This window comes from Loxodonta africana, chromosome 2 (assembly GCF_030014295.1).
Source record: "Loxodonta africana isolate mLoxAfr1 chromosome 2, mLoxAfr1.hap2, whole genome shotgun sequence".
NCBI lineage: Eukaryota > Metazoa > Chordata > Mammalia > Proboscidea > Elephantidae > Loxodonta > Loxodonta africana.
The window spans coordinates 206,377,990-206,397,923 of record NC_087343.1 but is presented as its reverse complement, the minus strand read 5'-3'; positions in this window follow the sequence as shown (position 1 = coordinate 206,397,923).

The following is a 19,934-nucleotide window of genomic DNA, read 5'->3' as shown; positions in this document are numbered from 1 at the left end:
CCATCAAAGAATATTTTCTTCTCTGTTTAAACTATTTCTCCAGTTATTATAATAGGGGTCTTATACAGTATTTGTCCTTTTGCAACTCACTAATTTCACTCAGAATGATGTCTTCCAGATTCCTCCATGTTATCAAATGTTTCACAGATTTATCATTGTTCTTTATCCATGGTAAGTATTCCATTGTGTGAATATACCATAACTTATTTATCCATTCATCCATTGATGGGCACCTTGGTTGCTTCCATCTTTTAGCTATTGTAAACAGTTCTGCAATGAACATAGGTGTGCATATATCTGTTCCTGTGAAGGCCCTTATTTCTCTACGATATATTCCAAGGAGTGGGATTGCTGGATCCTATGGTTCTATTTCTAGCTTTGTAAAAAAGCACCAAATCTATTTTTTCTTCCATGATTTTTCTCATTTTAGATTTAGGTGTTTGATCCATTTTGAGTTACTTTTTGTGCATGACGTGAGGTATGGGTCTTGTTTCATTTTTTGCAGATGGATATCCAGTTATGCCAGCACCATTTGTTAAAAAGACTGTCTTTTCCCCATTGAACTGACTTTAGGCCTTTGTCAAATATCAGCTGCACATGTGTGGATGGATTTATGCCTGGATTGTCAATTCTGTTCCATTGGTCTATGTATCTGTTCTTGTACCAGTACCAGGCTGTTTTGACTACTGTCGTGGTAAAATAGGTTCTAAAATCAGGTAGCGTGAGGCCTTCCAGTTTGTTCTTCTTTTTCAGTAATTCTTTACTTATCTGGGGCCTCTTTCCCTTCCATTTGAAGTTGGTGATTTGTTTCTTCATCTCATTAAAAAATGTCGGTATTTGGATCAGAATTGCATTGTATCTATAGGTGGCTTTTCATAGAGTAGACATTTTTACAACGTTAAGTCTTCCTATCCATGAGCAAGGTATGGTTTTCCACTTTTGGAGGTCTGTTTTGGTTTCTTACAGTACAGTAGTGCCTTGTAATTTTCCTTGTATAGGTGTTTTACGAATCCTTTAAGATTTATTCGTAAGTACTTTACCTTCTTCGGGGCTACCGTAAATAGTATTGCTTTGGTGGTTTCCTCTTTCATGTTCTTTTTGTTGGTGTAGAGGAATCCAACTGATTTTTGTGTGTTTATCTTGTATCCTGATACACTGCTGAACTGTTCTATTAGTTTCAGTACTTTTCTTGAGGATTCCTTAGGGTTTTCTGTGTATAAGATCATATCATCTGCAAATAGAGATACTTTTACTTCTTTCTTGCCGATCTGGATGCCATTTATTTCTTTATCTAGCCTATTTGCTCTGGCTAGGAGCTCCAGCCAATGTTGAATAAAGGTGGTGATAAAGGGCATCCTTGTCTGGTTCCTGGTCTCAAAGGGAATGCTTTCAGACTCTCCATTTAGGATGATGTTGGCTTTCGGCTTTGTATAAATGCCCTTTACTATGTTGGGGAATTTTCCTTCTATTCTTATTTTGCTCAGAATGTTTATCACGAATGGGTGTTGAACTTCGTCAAATGCCTTTTCTGCATCAATTGAAAAGATCATGTGTTTCTTCTCTTTTGTTTTATTAATATGATGGATTACATTGATTGTTTTTCTAATGTTGCACCATCCCTGCATACCTGGTATGAATCTCACTTGGTCATGGTGAATTTGTTTTTGATATGTTGTTGAATTCTATTGCCTAGAATTTTGTTGCGGATTTTTGCGTCTAAGTTCATGAGGGATATAGGTCTGTACTTTTTTTTTTTTTTTTTTTGTGGTATCTTTATCTGGTTTTGGTATCAGGGATATGCTCGCTTTATAGAATAAGTTTGGGAGTATTCCATCCTTTTCTATGCTCTGAAATACCTTTAGTAGTAGTGATATTAATTCTTCTCTGAAAGTTTGGTAGAGCTCTGTCAGTGAATCCCTCTGGGCCAGGGTTTTTTTTGTCGGGAGTTTTTTTTAATTAACTTTTCAATCTCTTCTTTAGTTATGTGTTTATTTAGTTATTCTACCTCTGTTTGTGTTAGTTTAGGTAAGTAGTGTGTTTCTAGAAGTTCGTCCATTTCTTCTAGGTTTTCAAATTTGTTACAGTACAATTTTTTGTAGTAATCTGATATGATTATTTTAGTTGGGTCTGTTGTAATATCACCCATCTCATTTCTTATTCATGTTATATGCTTCCTCTCCTGTTTTTCATTTGTCGGTTTGGTCAATGATTTGTCAAATTTGTTAATTTTTTCAAAGAACAAGCTTTTAGTCTTGTTATCTGTTTGAATTGTTTTCCTGTTCTCTGTTTCATTTAATTCTGCTCTAATTTTTATTATTTGTTTTCTCCTGGTGCCTGAAGGTTTCTTTTGTTGCTCTCTTTCTATTTGTTCAAGTTGTAGGGATAATTCTTTGATTTGGGCCTTTCTTTTTGTATGTGTGCATTTATTGATATAAATTGAACTCTGAGCACTGCTTTTCCTGTGTCCCAAAGGTTCTGACAGGAAGTGTTTTCATTCTCATTGGATTCTATGAATTTCTTTATTCCATCCTTAATATTTTCTATAACCCAGTCATTTTTGAGCAAGGTATTGTTCTTCCCAAGCGTTTGATATCTTTTCCATGCTTTTTCTGGTATTGATTTCTAATTTTATGGCCTATGGTCAGAGAAGATGCTTTGTAGTATTTTGATGTTTTGGATTCGGCTAAGGCTTTCTTTATGACCTAATACGTGATCGCTTCTAGAAAATGATCCATGTGCACTAGAAAAGAAAATATAATTGGCTGCTGTTGGGTGGTGTGTTCTGTGTATTTCTTCGAGGTCAAGTTGGCTGATCATGGCATTTAGATTTTCCATGTCTTTACTGAGCTTCTTTCTGGATTTTCTGTCCTTCACTGAGAGTGTTGTGTTGAAATCTCCTATTGTAATTGTGGAGCTGTGTATCTCACTTTTCAATACTGTTAAGAGTTTATTTTATGTATCTTGCAGCCCTGTTATTGGGTGCATAAATATTTAATATGGTTATATCCTCATGGTATTTTGTCCCTTTAATCATCATGTAGTGTTCTTCCTTACCCTTCGTAGTTGATTTAACTTTAAAGTCTATTTTGTCAGAAATTAATATTGTCACTCCTGCTCTTTTTTGATTATTTGATTGATATATTTTTTCCATCCTTTGAGTTTTAGTTTGTCTGTGTCTCTATGTCTAAGGTGTGTCTCTTGTAGGCAGCATATAGACAGATCTTTTTTTTAACCCATTCTGCCACTCTCTGTTTATTAGCTCATTTAGTCCATTTACAACAGTGTAATTATGGATAGGCATGAGTTTAGTGCTGTCATTTTGATGTCTTTTTTTATGTGTTGTAGACAGTTTCTTTTCCCCACTTAATTTTTTGTGCTGAGTAGTTTATCTCTATATATTGTCTTTTCCTCTTATTTGTTGTCGTTGATTTTATTTCTAAGCCTTTATTTTTTTCTTCTTGTATTTTATTTTGATGTGTAGATTAGTCTTTGTGGTTACCTTAACATTTACCCCTATTTTGCCTAAGTTTAAATCTAGCTTTTAGTTCTTCATATCACCTTTCTTCCTCTCCATGTGAAAGATCTATGACTACAATTCTTAGTCCATCTTTATTGTTTTAATGTTGTCTTCTTTCACATAATGATACTGCTGTTTCCCTGTTTCAAGTGTTTTTGTTTGTTATTAATTTATTTTTTGTGATTTCCCTGTCTGGGTTGACATCTGGTTGCTCTGTCCAGTTTCCTAGTCTTGGTTGATAGCTGATATTATTGATTTTCTGATAGGAGAGCTCCCTTTAGTATTTCTTGTAGTTTTGGTTTGGTTTATGCAAATCCCCTAAATTCTGTTTATCTGGAAATGTCCTAATTTGCCTTCATATTTGAAAGACAGTTTTGCTGGAAATATGATTCTTGGCTGGCATTTTTTTTCCTTCAATGCTTTATATAGGTCATCCCATTACCTTCTTGCCTGCATGGGTTCTGCCAAGTAGTCCGAGCTTATTCTTATTGACAGTCCTTTGTAGGTGACTTTTTGTTTATCCTTAGCTGCTCTTAAAATTCTCTCTTTGGTTTTGGCAAGTTTCATTATAATATGTCTTGGTGACTTTCTTTTGACATCTGCCTTATGTGGAGTTTGATGAGCATCTTGGATAGATATCTTCTCATCTTTCATGATATCAGGGAAGTTTTCTGACAACAAAACTTCAACAATTCTGTATTTTCTGTTATCCCTCACTGTTCTGGTACTCCAATCACTCATAGATTATTTCTCTTGATAGAGTCCCACATGATTTTAGGTTTTCTGCATTTTTTAAAATTCCTTTATCTGATTTTGCTTCAAATATATTGGTGCCAAGTGTTTTTTCTTCAGTGTAACTAATTCTGCCTTCCACTCCCTCAATTCTGCTCCTCTGACTTTCTCTTGAGCTGTCTAACTCTGAGATTTTTTTGTTAATCTTCTGAATTTCTGATTGCTGTCTATGGATTCTTGCAGCTTATTATATTTCTCATTATTTTCTTGAATAACCTTTTCAATTTCTTCAACTGCTTTATCTGTGTGTTCCTTGGTTTGTTCTGCATTTTGCCTGATCTCCTTCCTGGTCTTATTCCTCATGTCTTGAAGAGTTCTGTATATTAATCTTTTGTATTCTGCATCTGGTAATTCCAGAAAGTCACCTTCATCCAGAAGATCCCTTGATTCTTTGTTTTGAGAGCTTGTTGAATCGATCATGGCCTGCTTCTTTATGTGATTTGATATTGACTGTTGTCTCTGAGCCATCTATAAGTTATAAGTTATAGTATTAGTTTATTTTACGTTTGCTTACTGTAACCTAGCTTCTTGCTTTGTTTGGTTTTGGTATGCCCAGATAGGCTGCTTGAGTGAACTAGCCTGATAATTTTCACCTTTGAAGCTCTAACACCCTGTCACCAGATGGCTAGAGCTGTTGTCAGGTATATGAGCCCAGGAGTCCATTCACTTTTCTTGTATGGACTCAGCTTAGGTGTCCAAGTAATTGGTCATCAAGCGTGTGGTACGGGCTCTGTCCTACACTCTTAGAGGGGCAGAGGTGATTGGTATAGGTATAGATATCTGATTGCAGCATGGAGTCACCCCCTGAACAAGGCAGGAGGCTGACAGCTGAAGCTCGAGTGTCTGTGAGGAAAGCATATCTTTGTTCCCTAGAGTGCACAGGCAGGTGAGTTCCACAGATGGACCATGGACACCCAATGATTTTGGCTGTAAGGACTGGGAGGCACCAGTTATCCTTGGACCCCTGTCATGGGTGTCTTAGTGACTTGAGTGGAGCCACCAGTCAGTCCTTAGGCTCCTGATCTAGGTAGGTGAAGACCCTGTTTAATAGGCTAAGTGGTGTAAAACATCAAACACTCACCTCTCCACCACAGAGCTGAAACAGTTGTGGTCTGTCAACAAGGGCCTGTTCTCCTGAAATAGACCCACACAGGTCCATGCATGGGGGAACAGGGTTCACAGTCCATGGACCTTTTATGCCTGGACAGGAGCCGCTTCTGTCCTGAGCTCCGCAGGTTAGCAGAGCTGACAGATCATCTTTTCCCCCAATTGTGAATTTATTTCTTCTCCAAGGTTGGGAGAATGGCGCAGGGTGCTGCGCAGGGCCTATCTCAGGAAGAGAGAAACTGACAGACACTGAAGCTGGCTTGGGAGCTGGAGGTGTCGTAAAATATACGCAAGTACTTAGCTTTTGCTGAGAATGCCATTCTTCTCCGGTTCCAGAGGTGTTAGTAGGCTGAGTGGCTGGCTGTCTCTCCCCGAGGAAAATGTGTCCTGAATGCTACCACCAGCCCCACTATGTTTGCTCCAGGGAGTGGTGCCTGAGGGATTCTGGTGATTCAGGACTGGCAACTCCACTTCTGAACTCTCTCTCCCTCTGCCTGCCCCTCAGTCCATTTTCTAACTTTGCTTTTGATTTTCTGGTCTCCTAGTTTGTCGTAAATATAATCATTTTACTTGTTTTTTCAAGTCTTTGGTGTAAAAGGGATCACCAGAAGCATCTGACCACTCTGCCATTTTGGCCCTGCCATCCATTTTTTCTTTCTTAAAACACAAAATCATGGCAGTGAAATAATAATAAAAAGTTAGTTATCTCAAGAGAAGGGGGGGAACCAGGATGGGAAGAAATTCCAGATTAAAGATATCAGCACATTTTTCATATTGTAATTTCAATGGAAAGGTGATTATTCCATCCACCTTTCAAGGAGGGATTTGAAGAAGGTCACAGAAATATTAGATGACACATTGGACCTGGTACTTGATCCCAATAAGGCAGCTCTCTAATTGTAAAATTTACCCTTTTCTTGTGTTCTTAATATTACAGGATATGACTCTACTCAATCAGAAGATTTTCCTAAGGAGGATACAATTGTATCCACAAAATGCTGTTTCAATGTTTGAAGACAAAAATGTTTTAAAATGTATAATCATTTACATTACAAAACATTTTACCTATATTGATTATTTTCAATATCCCTAAAATCTTTGCAAAAGCCAAAAAAAAAGAAATGAAATTGGTTGCCATTGAGTTGATTCAACTTATACCAACCTTCAAAAGCAAAGATGTCACTTTGAGGACTAAAGTGCACCTGACCCAAATCAAGGTATTTTCAATTGCCTCATATGCATGTGAAAGCTGGACGACGGGCAAGGAAGACTGAAAGAGAATTGATGTCTTTGAATTATGGTGTTAGTGATGAATATTGAATATACCATGGACTGCCAGAGAACAAAAAATCTGTTTGGAAAGAAGTATAGCCTGAATGCTCCTTAGGAGCAAGGACGGAAAGACGCCATCTCAAGTATTTTGGAAAAGTTACCAGGGGAGACCTGTCCCCAGAGAAGGACTTCATTCTTGGTAAGGTAGAGGGTCAGTGAAGAAGAGGAAGACCCTCAATAAGATGGACTGATTCAAGGGCTAGAATAATGGGCTCAAATGTAGCAAAAATTGTGAGGATGGCACAGGACCAGGCGGTGTTTCATTTTGTTGTACATAGGGTCACTGTGAGTTAGAACAGATTCAAGGGCACCTAAAAACAAAAGCTTTGAGAATTTTGCATCAGTGTTAATTTCACTATATAAAGGAGAAAATTGTTAGCAGCTGTATACCTGCCCAAAGTTACATAGTGGGAGGGAGAAGAATCATTAGCCTTGTCCCTGGTTCATTTCTGCCACCTCTACCCAGCATCCAGAGCATATGTCAGGAACTGTGTCACACCAAGAACAAACTTCAGAGGACATTCAGCTTTGGTAGAATTTACGTGGTGATCCCTGTATTGTAAGTGAAAACGATAGCCTCATTTTTCACTTTACGAGAGGTAATGAATCAGAAGTAAGGGTAGTTCACTTTTTGCCATCCAAAACTTCCATTAAAATAGCTATTTAAACATGAATCCTTTATTGATGGTAGGTAGTGATGATAGATGGTGAAAAATGTATTTGAAAAATTACTTTATGCACAAATTATTTTAGTGTTTAAAGCTTACACATTTCAACATCTTCTCCTTAGAGATGTTTCCTCATGTCTCCAAGCTTTAATGATTTTTCCATTTCCCTACAACAACCCAATATTTCCCAATCCAGCTCCTAATGAGCAGGTGAAGAGAGCCTCACACCACCACGCACACATCTAAATGCAGTCCAACTCATGTGCTACTTACAATCACAACCTGTCCCTACCTAGAAAGATGTGCTTACAAAAGAACACGTATATTATCTCTGCAAATCAGGTTGCAGATGTTTACCCTCTGTCATAAAGAGGGAAACCCTCCAATTGCAGCTCCAGTTTGGAAGTGACTTTTATGTTACCATTTCAGTAACTACTTTCCTTGCAGAGGCATGTATTCCTTATCCTCATCTTTAGACATTTAGAATTGAAATACTCAGAGAATTTGATTCAATTTTGAAATTCATGCATTTACTGTTGATTTAGATATTTTAAAATATATTCCCGTTATTACACAGAGGAAAAAACAAAAAAAACAAAGATCTGAACTCATTTATCCAAGACACAGTGATGGAGCTGGGCTAAATTCAGGTTTGGATTTCCAATTCAGAGTTTTGTCCTCCAGCCAAAAATGTTCCAAAATTCTGCTTCCCTTCTAATCTTCAGTTACCTTTCAGACTACCAATAATGCCTACCAGGCAGAAATAAATTTTGTATGGCAATCCTTTAGATGTTCTAGCATTTCTAACCAAACAAGGCTCAGATATAGGTGCTGAACATCCTACCTCTCTTGCCATGTCCTCCTTATGCATCCATGCATATAATTCTGTAGAGGATTCCTTATTTCACTACAGCTTTCTTCGACATGTTCCAAGACAGGAGATAGAAAAGAGAGCCTTATATTCTGCTTTAGTCGAGAGATTTAAACATTTAATTACTTTATTTTATATTTAAACAAATAATAATTTTAATTACTAGGATACAATATGAGAATTTATAAATAAGTTAATGAGTATCAAAAAATTCCACAAATTAAAATCACTATCCATGTATTGGAAACCCTGGTGGAGTAGCGGTTAAGAGCTACCGCTGCTAACGAAAACTTCGGCAGTTAGAATCCACCAGGCACTCCTTAGAAACCCTGTAGAGCAGTTCTATTCTGTCCTATAGGGTAGCTAAGACTTGATAGCAATTTTTTTTTAATACATATATGACACAAATATACACACATGTATAACACATATACATGTGTATATATATATATACACACATGCATGTTTATTTATGTATTTACAAAGAGAGCCCATATATATGTATATGTATAGCTAGATAAAGACAGAAACAAAGAGGGAGAGAGAGAGAGAGGTTAATAGAACACATCCATTAAACTGTGTGTGAAGATGGAGCTCGGTTGGCATATTTCACAAATACACTGTGCAGAATTTAGTATCAAAACTTAGATCAAATTCTAGAACTACCACTTATCAGGAATGTGACCTTGGTCTACTAAGATTAACACTTTGAGGTTGTATCTTATACATTAAAAAGGTAGAAGGAAGGAGCTAATGTGGTGGTTCTCAACTCGGAGGTGATTCTTCTGCCCGGGGCTATTTGGCAATGTCCAGAGATATTTTCTGTTGTCACAACTGGGCGAAGCATTGCTGGTACCTAGTGGATAGAGGCCAGACATATTGATAAATATTCTACAATGCACAAAACAGCCCTCAGAGGGTCAAGAATTATCAGACCTAAAATGTCATTTTGTTGAGGTGGAGAAACCCTGGATTAATAATGGTGCTTTTGATATTCTTTTTTGACTTCCTGTTCTTAATTTGTTGCTGTATTTGTTGCTAGGTGCCCTCAAGTAGATTCCAACTCATAGCGACCCTTTACCAAGCATGATGTCTATCTCCAGAGACTGGTCTCCTATGATAACATGTCCAAATTGTGTGAGACGAAGTCTCGCCGTCCATGCTTCTAAGGAACATTCTGGCTGTACTTCTTCCAAGACAGATTTGTTCATTCTTCTGGCAGTTCATGCTATATTCAATATTCTTAGCAAACACCATAATTCAAAGGCATCAATTCTTCTTCAGTCTTATTCATTGTTCAGCTTTCACATGCATATGAGGCAATTGAAAACACCATGGCTTGGATCGGGCACACCTTAGTCTTTAAAGTGACTTCTTTGCTTTTTAACACTTTTGAAGAGATCTTTTCCAGCAGATTTGTCCAATGCAATACTTCAATTTGAATTCTTGACTGCTACTTCCCTGGACTTTGATTGTGGATCCAAGTAAAATGAAATTCTTGACATCTTGAATCTTTTCTCCATTTATCATTGATCGAGTTGTTAGCATTTTTGTTTTCTTTATGTTGAGGTGAAATTCACACCCAAGGCTGTAGTCTTTGATCTTCATCAGTAAGTCCTTCAAGTTCACTTCACTTTCAGCAAGCAAGGTTGTTTTATCTGCATAACACAGGTTGTAAATGAGTCTTCCTCCAATCCTGCTGCCTTATTCTTCATATAGTCTAGCTTCTCAGATTATTTGGTCACCATACAGACTGAACAAGTATGGTGAAAGGATACAACCCTGACACACACTTTTCATGACTTTAAACCATGCACTATCTGCTTGTTTGGTTTGAATGAGTTCCTCTTGGTCTATGTATACATTCCTTCTGAGCACAATTAAGTGTTCTGGAATTCCCATTATTCTCAATGTTACCCATAATTTGTTATGATCTACACAGTCAAATGCCTGAGCATAGTCAATAAAACACAGGTAAACATCTTTCTGGTGTTCTCTGCTTTCAGCCAGGATCCATCTGACATCGGCCATGATATCCCTGGTTCCACATCCTCTTCTGAATCCAGCTTGAATTTCTCACGGTTCCCTATGAATGTACTGCTGCAACTACTTTTTAATGATCTTTGGCAAAATTTTAATTCTGTGTGATATTAATGATATTGTTAAATAATTTCCACATTTTGTTAGATCACCTTTCTTTGGAATAGGCATAAGTGTGGATCTCTTCCAGCCAGTTGACCAGGTAGCTGTCTTCCAAATTTATTAGCATAGGCTAGAGTGGGCACTTCCAGTGTTGCATCCATTTGTTGAAAGATCTCAATTGTTATTCCGTCAATGCCTGGAGCCTTTTTTTCATCTGTGTCGCTTTGGCTTCTTCCTTCAGTATCATCTTTTCTTGATCAAATTCTACTTCCTGAAATGGTGGAGTGTTGACCAATTCTTTTTGGTATGCTGACTCTGTATATTCTTTCCATCTTCTTTTGATGCTTCCTGAGTTGGTCAATATTTTATCCATAGAATCCTTTAGTATTGCAACTAGAGGCTTGAAGTTTTTCTCACACATATCCCAGGTGCCTTTAGCTCTCACATGGATTGACTTTTCATGACACAGTTCCAATTATTCTCAGCCTGACTCTCCTCTTTCTCCCAACTGGACATCACATTTGCAAATTAGCTTAAAAAATAAACAAACAAATCACAGCACCAAACCGTCTGTGTTTCCACTTGTATTCCAGAAATACTGCTGTACAGTGTTGCATCAAAGACAGCCCTCTCTTCCAGCCTACTTGTAATGTAATTCTGAACTATACTTCTCTTCTAATTAAACACCTTACCTACAACATCAAAGGGCAATTGAAAATAGAATAAAAGACATACAATCATATAAAGCAGCCCAATCTAAACATCTCCAATACCTGGAGTATAACTCTATATAAATAATGCTGCGTTACCAACAGTCTCAACTTTTTTGCCACCTTCAGCTCTGTTTCGGACATTCGGAAGCAGGTTTTAGCCACAGCATACTACTGTCTACTCTAAGCAACACCTTGCCCCTACTCCTGGTATTTGCTTCTCAACGTTGTATAATGTGTTAAATCCTATTTATGTTTTAATCCTCCTCTAAACTACACACCTGCTATGTGAGTTTTTTTGTCAACTCAGGCCAAATAAATATTTCTCTCTGTTCATGATTTAGTTTTAGTTCACACATACTTTTATTTTGGCAGTTATCACCTGCTATCATCTGCTTGTTTAAAACGTCTCTCTTTTTATTTTTTTATTTTATGAACATGGTGAAGCTCTGTCTTATTCGCCGTAATTCATTTAAGAAGTTCATACATAAACACTGAAGTATCTTTAACTTCACCACATTTCACCTTTATCCAAAAATAGATATATGTGATCACAAATGTTATTCCCAGAATGGAAGAGAACTTATATTTTAGAACACTACATCTCTTTGTGCCTAAAACAAATTTTCTTCAATTCTTGGGATAACTTTTGTGATCATATATAAACTATTCCGGAATAAAGAACTGAATTATAGAGAATAAGACATGGTCTTATCCTCGTGACTGACACATTCATGAAATTTAGATATTTGAAACCTGTCTGAGCTTCACTGGAGCCCCTGGCTGGTATAAATTGTTAATCACTCGACTAATAGCCAAAAGATTGTCAGTTTGAACCCACCCAGAGGCACTTTAATCTGTTTCTGAAAGGTCGCAGTTTGAAAGCCCTATAAACCAAAAAAATCTGTTGCCATGGAGTCAATTCCGACTCATAGTGACCCTATAGGACACAGTAGAACTGCCCCATAGAGTTTTCAAGGAGCACCTGGTGGATTAGAACTGCTGACCTTTTAGGTTAGCAGGCATAACACTTAACCACCCACCACCAGGGTTTCCTGAAAGCCCTGTAGAACAGTTCTATTCTGCACACAGGGGGTCACAACGGCAACTAACAACAACAACTGAGCTTCTGTTAAGAGTGATGGTATAATTTGGGAATAGATAAGGAAGATGGTTGAACAAGATGATGAGCATAACTGATGCTACTGAGCTGTACATGTGGAGATTGTTGAAATGTCAAAAATTTTGTTACATATATATTTTCCACAACAAAAAGAAAAAGAGGAAGAGAAAGCATGCACATGTGGTCATCTAATGTCTTTTGATTTTTCTTTTTAAAATAACCATATATGGTAATTTTATATCCATTAGACCTTATTAAAGCTTTCTTTTTGAAGTTCCCTGGTTACTGAGATGTGGAATTTATCAGTCGCTTACACCTGTGCTTAACAAAGAGTGATTATTATTTGTAATCAAAGTTCTTCTAAAACATTTACGTACTTCTCAATAAAACAAAAATTAGAATCAGTACCTTTCATTGTCTTCTTACCTTCATGATAGTCCTGCATGCATTAGCAGAGCAAACTTCCATGAATACTTCCTATAGGAATGTACACACCCCCTCAGCACTGTCCTTGATATCTCACATACCCGTACATCTGTGAAGACACATCTGCAACCATGATTCATCCTAATATTTGTTGTTTTGTTTGTGTTCTCTTGGCAATGCCCCTGTGAGACTAGGTCACTGGAGAGTGATTCACTGATTATACAGGATGGCCTTTGGCTGGGATTGGAGGGTGGTCGGTAGGAGAGTGTATGATAAATTTCATTCCTGGTTGGATTTATTCCCAAACACACAATTTTATTTCCTTAGCAGCTATTATAAACAGTATTGTTTTCCTGATTTCCTTTTTGTTGTTCTCTTTAGTAGTGTATAAAAATCCAACCAACTTTTTGTCTGTTGATCTTGTATCCTACTACTTTGATGAATATCGCTATTAGTTCCAGTAGTTTTCTCATAGAGTCCTTTGGGTTTTCTATGTGTAATATCATATCATCCACAAATAGGGACAGTTTTTACTTCCTCCTTACCAATCTGAATGCCCTTTATTTCTTTTTCTTGTCTTACTGCTCTAGGTAGGACTTCCAGCACAAGATTAAACAGGAGTGGTGATAAAGGGCATCGTTGTCTTGTGTTCTTAAGAGGAATATTTCAGCCTCTCTACATTAAGAATGATGTTGGCTGTTTTTGAGGAATTTCTCTTTTATATCTATTTTATTGAGTTTTTGTCAAGAATGGGTAGTGGATTCTGTCCAATGAATTTTCTGTATAGATTGAGATGATCATACGATTCTTTTATTTATGTGATGGATTGATTGATTTTCTAATGTCGAACCATCCTTGCATAACTGGTATGAATCACACTTGGTCACGGTGAATTATTTTTTTAATATCATGCTGAACTGTATTGGCTAGAATTTTTGCATCTATATTCATGAGAGAGATATTGGTGTGCAATTTTCTTTTCTTTTGTGCTGTCTTTGCCTGGTTTTGGTATCAGGGTTATACTGGCTTCACAGAATGAATTTGGAAGTATCCCTTTCTTTTCTATGTTCTGAAATAGTTTGAGTAGCTTGTAGTAGCTCTTCTCCAAATGTTTGGTAGGATTCTCCAGTGAAGCCACCACTTCAAGCCTTTTTTTGTTGTTGCTGGTAGATTTTTGTTTGTTTGTTTGTTTTCAATCTCTTCCCCTGTTATGGGTCTGTTCAGATTTTCAACATCATTTTGTGTTAGTTTTGGTAGGTAGTGTGTTACAAGAAATTAGCCCATTTCCTCTAGGTTTTCAAATTTGTTGGAATACAGTTTTTTTTTTTTTAATAATTTTTATTGAGCTTTAAGTGAACGTTTACAAATTAAGCCAGTCTGTCACATATAAACTTATATACACCTTACTCCATACTCCCACTTACTCTCCCCCTAATGAGTCAGCCATTCCAGTCTCTCATGACAATTTTGCCAGTTTCTAACCCTCTCTACCCTCCTATCTCCCCTCCAGACAGGAGATGCCAACATAGTCTCAAGTGTCCACCTGAAGCAAGTAGCTCACTCTTCCTCAGCATCTCTCTCCAACCCATTGTCTAGTCCCTTCCATGTCTGATGAGTTGTCTTTGGGAATGGTTCCTGTCCTGGGCCAACAGAAGGTTCAGGGACCATGACCGCCGGGATTCCTCTAGTCTCAGTCAGACCATTAAGTCTGGTCTTTTTATGAAAATTTGGGGTCTGCATCCCACTGGTCTCCTACTCCCTCAGGGGTTCTCTGTTGTGCTCCCTGTCAGGGCTGTCATCAGTTGTGGCCAGGCAACATCTAGTTCTTCTGGTCTCAGAATGATGTAAGTCTCTAGTTCATGTGGCCCTTTCTGTCTCTTGGGCTCTTAGTTGTCGTGTGGCCTTGGTGTTCTTCATTTTCCTTTGCTCCAGGTGGGTTTAGACCAATTGATGCATCTTAGATGGCCGCTTGTTAGCATTTAAGACCCCAGACACCACGTCTCAAAGTGGGATGCAGAATGTTTTCATAATATTATTATTTTGCCAATTGACTTAGAAGTCCCCTTAAGCCATAGTCCCCAAACCCCTGCCCTTGCCCCGCTGACCTTTGAAGCACTCAGTTTATCCCAGAAACTTCTTTGCTTTTGGTCCAGTCCAGTTGAGCTGACCTTCTGTGTATTGAGTATTGTCCTTCCCTTCACCTAAAGTACTTCCTATCTACTAACTAATCAGTAAATAAACCTCTCCCACCCTCCTCCCTCCCCCCTCTCGTAACCACAGAAGAATGTGTTCTTCTCAGTTTATACTATTTCTCAAGATCTTATAATAGTGGTCTTATACAGTATTTGTCCTTTTGCCTCTGACTAATTTCACTCAGCATAATACCTTCCAGGTTCCTCCATGTTATGAAATGTTTCACAGATTCGTCACTGTTCTTTATTGATGCTTAGTATTCCACTGTGTGACTATACCACAATTTATTTAACCATTCATCCGTTGATGGACACCTTGGTTGCTTCCAGCTTTTTCTATTGCAAAAAGAGCTGCAATAAACATGGGTGTGCATATATCTGTTCTTGTAAAGGCTCTTATTTCTCTAGGGAATATTCCAAGGAGTGGGGTTTCTGGGTTGTATGGTAGTTCTATTTCTAACTTTTTAAAAAAACGCCAGAGGGGCGGAGCCAAGATGGCGGACTAGGCAGACGCTACCTCGGATCCCTCTTACAACAAAGACACGGAAAAACAAGTGAATCGATCACATACATAACAATCTACGAACCCTGAACAACAAACACAGATTTAAAGACGGAGAACGAACTAATACGGGGAAGCAGCGATTGTTTCCAGAGCCTGGAGCCAGCGTACCAGTCAGGTACGGCACAAGCACAGAGACCTGCTCCACCCCCCTGAACTAACCCCGGGAGGGGGACCAGCCGGTTCCACGGGCGGCGTGGGACGCAGCCGGTAGGAGAAGTCCTGGGGAGGCAGTGACTGATCTTGGAGCAGAAAGAGCAGCACCCGAGCCGGGGAACCATCCCACAGGGATTTGGACTGGACGCAGGTACGCCATAAACACGGAGAGTTGCTCCACCCCCCTGAACTAACCCCGGGAAGGGGACCAGCTGGGTCGCGCGGGCGGCGTGGGACACAGCCGGTAGGAGAAGTCCCCGGGAGGCAGCAACTGGTAGTGGAGCGGGGAGAACAGCGTCCCAGCCGGGACACTCGGTCACGGCACAAGCACGGGGAGCTACTCCACCCATCTGAACTAACCCCGGGAGGAGGCCCAACTAGTTCTCGGGGGCGGTCCCCGGGAGGCAGCGACTGATTTTGGACTCGAGAGTGCACCGTCCCAGTAGGGGAGCCTTGATGCTTGGCGTGGGGCTGGAAGCAGAGGATCTGACCGTGACTCCAGCGGGCCAGACCCCCTGGGGGCAATCTCCACACAGCCAGCACACATAGGCGACGCGCCCGCGGGAATCTCAGATATAATAGTCATTCCAAGCAAGACAAGCAACTCTGGCTATATTCTGAGGTGCTACTCTCCTATCTCTCTGTTCCCTCCCCCACCCTCCCCAGACGGCTTCATTAACATCTGAATAGCCTGAGCCAGAGGGAGAACTCTGATAGGGATCTGACTGCAGTTTTTTTTTAGTGGATTTTCTGGAAAAACTAGTTTCCCAGTGATGGCTCGGAGACAACAATCCATATCAAACCACTTAAAGAAGCAGACCATGACAGCTTCTCCAACCCCCCAAACAAAAGAATCAAAATCTTTCCCAAATGAAGATACAATCTTGGAATTATCAGATACAGAATATAAAAAACTAATTTACAGAATGCTTAATGATATCACAAATGAAATTAGGCTAACTGCAGAAAAAGCCAAGGAACACACTGATAAAACTGTTGAAGAACTCAAAAAGATTATTCAAGAACATACTGGAAAAATTAATAAGTTGCAAGAATCCATAGAGAGACAACATGTAGAAATCCAAAAGATTAACAATAAAATAACAGAATTAGACAACACACTAGGAAGTCAGAGGAGCAGACTCGAGCAATTAGAATGCAGACTGGGACATCTGGAGGACCAGGGAATCAACACCAACATAGCTGAAAAAAAATCAGATAAAAGAATTAAAAAAAATGAAGAAACCCTAAGAATTATGTGGGACTCTATCAAGAAGGATAACCTGCGGGTGATTGGAGTCCCAGAACAGGGAGGGGGGACAGAAAACACAGAGAAAATAGTTGAAGAACTCCTGAGAGAAAACTTCCCTGACATCATGAAAGACGAAAGGATAGCTATCCAAGATGCTCATCGAACCCCATTTAAGATTGATACAAAAAGAAAAACACCAAGACATATTATCATCAAACTCGCCAAAACCAAAGACAAACAGAAAATTTTAAAAGCTGCCAGGGAGAAAAGAAAGGTTTCCTTCAAGGGAGAATCAGTAAGAATATGTTCTGACCACTCAGCAGAAACCATGCAGGCAAGAAGGGAATGGGACGACATATACAGAACACTGAAGGAGAAAAACTGCCAGCCAAGGATCATATATCCAGCAAAACTCTCTCTGAAATATGAAGGTGAAATTAAGATATTTACAGACAAACACAAGTTTAGAGAATTTGCAAAAACCAAACCAAAGCTACAAGAAATACTAAAGAATATTGTTTGGTCAGAGAACCAATAATATCAGATATCGGCACAACACAAGGTCACAAAACAGATCGTCCTGATATCAACTCAAATAGGGAAATCACAAAAGCAAACAAATTAAGATTAATTAAAAAAAAATACACATAACAGGGAATTATGGAAGTCAATAGGTAAAAGATCACAATAATCAAAAAGAGGGACTAAATACGGGAGGCATTGAACTGCCATATGGAGAGTAATACAAGGCGATATAGAACAATACAAGTTAGGTTTTTACTTAGAAAAATAGGGGTAAATAATAAGGTAACCACAAAAAGGTATAACAACTCTATAACTCAAGATAAAAACCAAGAAAAACGTAACGACTCAACTAACATAAAGTCAAGCACTATGAAAATGAGGATCTCACAATTTACTAAGAAAAACACCTCAGCACAAAAAAGTATGTGGAAAAATGAAATTGTCAACAACACACATAAAAAGGCATCAAAATGACAGCACTAAAAACTTATTTATCTATAATTACGCTGAATGTAAATGGACTAAATGCACCAATAAAGAGACAGAGAGTCACAGACTGGATAAAGAAACACGATCCATCTATATGCTGCCTACAAGAGACACACCTTAGACTTAGAGACACAAACAAACTAAAACTCAAAGGATGGAAAAAAGTATATCAAGCAAACAATAAGCAAAAAAGGAGTAGCAATATTAATTTCTGACAAAATAGACTTTAGACTTAAATCCACCACAAAGGATAAAGAAGGACACTATATAATGATAAAAGGGACAATTGATCAGGAAGACATAACCATATTAAATATTTACGCACCCAATGACAGGGCTGCAAGATACATAAATCAAATTTTAACAGAATTGAAAAGCGAGATAGATACCTCCACAATTATAGTAGGAGACTTCAACACACCACTTTCGGAGAAGGACAGGACATCCAGTAAGAAGCTCAACAGAGACACGGAAGATCTAATTACAACAATCAACCAACTTGACCTCATTGACTTATACAGAACTCTCCACCCAACTGCTGCAAAATATACTTTTTTTTCTAGCGCACATGGAACATTCTCTAGAATAGACCACATATTAGGTCATAAAACAAACCTTTGCAGAGTCCAAAACATCGAAATATTACAAAGCATCTTCTCAGACCACAAGGCAATAAAACTAGAGATCAATAACAGAAAAATGAGGGAAAAGAAATCAAATACTTGGAAAATGAACAATACCCTCCTGAAAAAAGACTGGGTTATAGAAGACATCAAGGAGGGAATAAGGAAATTCATAGAATGCAACGAGAATGAAAATACTTCCTATCAAAACCTCTGGGACACAGCAAAAGCAGTGCTCAGAGGCCAATTTATATCAATTAATGCACACATACAAAAAGAAGAAAGAGCCAAAAGCAGAGAACTGTCCCTACAACTTGAACAAATAGAAAGTGAGCAACAAAAGAATTCATCAGGCACCAGAAGAAAACAAATAATAAAAATTAGAGCTGAACTAAATGAATTAGAGAACAGAAAAACAATCGAAAGAATTAACAAAGCCAAAAGCTGGTTCTTTGAAAAAATTAACAAAATTGATAAACCATTGGCTAGACTGACTAAAGAAATACAGGAAAGGAAACAAATAACCCGAATAAGAAATGAGAAGGACCACATCACAACAGAACCAAATGAAATTAGAAGAATCATTTCAGATTATTACGAAAAATTGTACTCTAACAAATTTGAAAACCTAGAAGAAATGGACGAATTCCTGGAAAAACACTACCTACCTAAACTAACACATTCAGAAGTAGAACAACTAAATAGACCCATAACAAAAAAAGAGATTGAAACGGTAATCAAAAAACTCCCAACAAAAAAAAGCCCTGGCCCGGACGGCTTCACTGCAGAGTTCTACCAAACTTTCAGAGAAGAGTTAACACCACTACTACTGAAGGTATTTCAAAGCATAGAAAAGGACGGAATACTACCCAACTCATTCTATGAAGCTACCATCTCCCTGATACTAAAACCAGGTAAAGACATTACAAAAAAAGAAAATTATAGACCTATATCCCTCATGAACATTGATGCAAAAATCCTCAACAAAATTCTAGCCAATAGAATCCAACAACACATCAAAAAAATAATTCACCCTGATCAAGTGGGATTTATACCAGGTATGCAAGGCTGGTTTAATATCAGAAAAACCATTAATGTAATCCATCACATAAATAAAACAAAAGAGAAAAACCACATGATCTTATCAATTGATGCAGAAAAGGCATTTGACAAAGTCCAACACCCATTCATGATAAAAACTCTTACCAAAATAGGAATTGAAGGAAAATTCCTCAACATAATAAAGGGCATCTATGCAAAGCCAACAGCTAATATCACTCTAAATGGAGAGAACCTGAAAGCATTTCCCTTGAGAACGGGAACCAGACAAGGATGCCCTTTATCACCGCTCTTATTCAACATCGTGTTGGAAGTCTTAGCCAGGGCAATTAGGCTAGACAAAGAAATAAAGGGTATCCGGATTGGCAAGGAAGAAGTAAAGTTATCA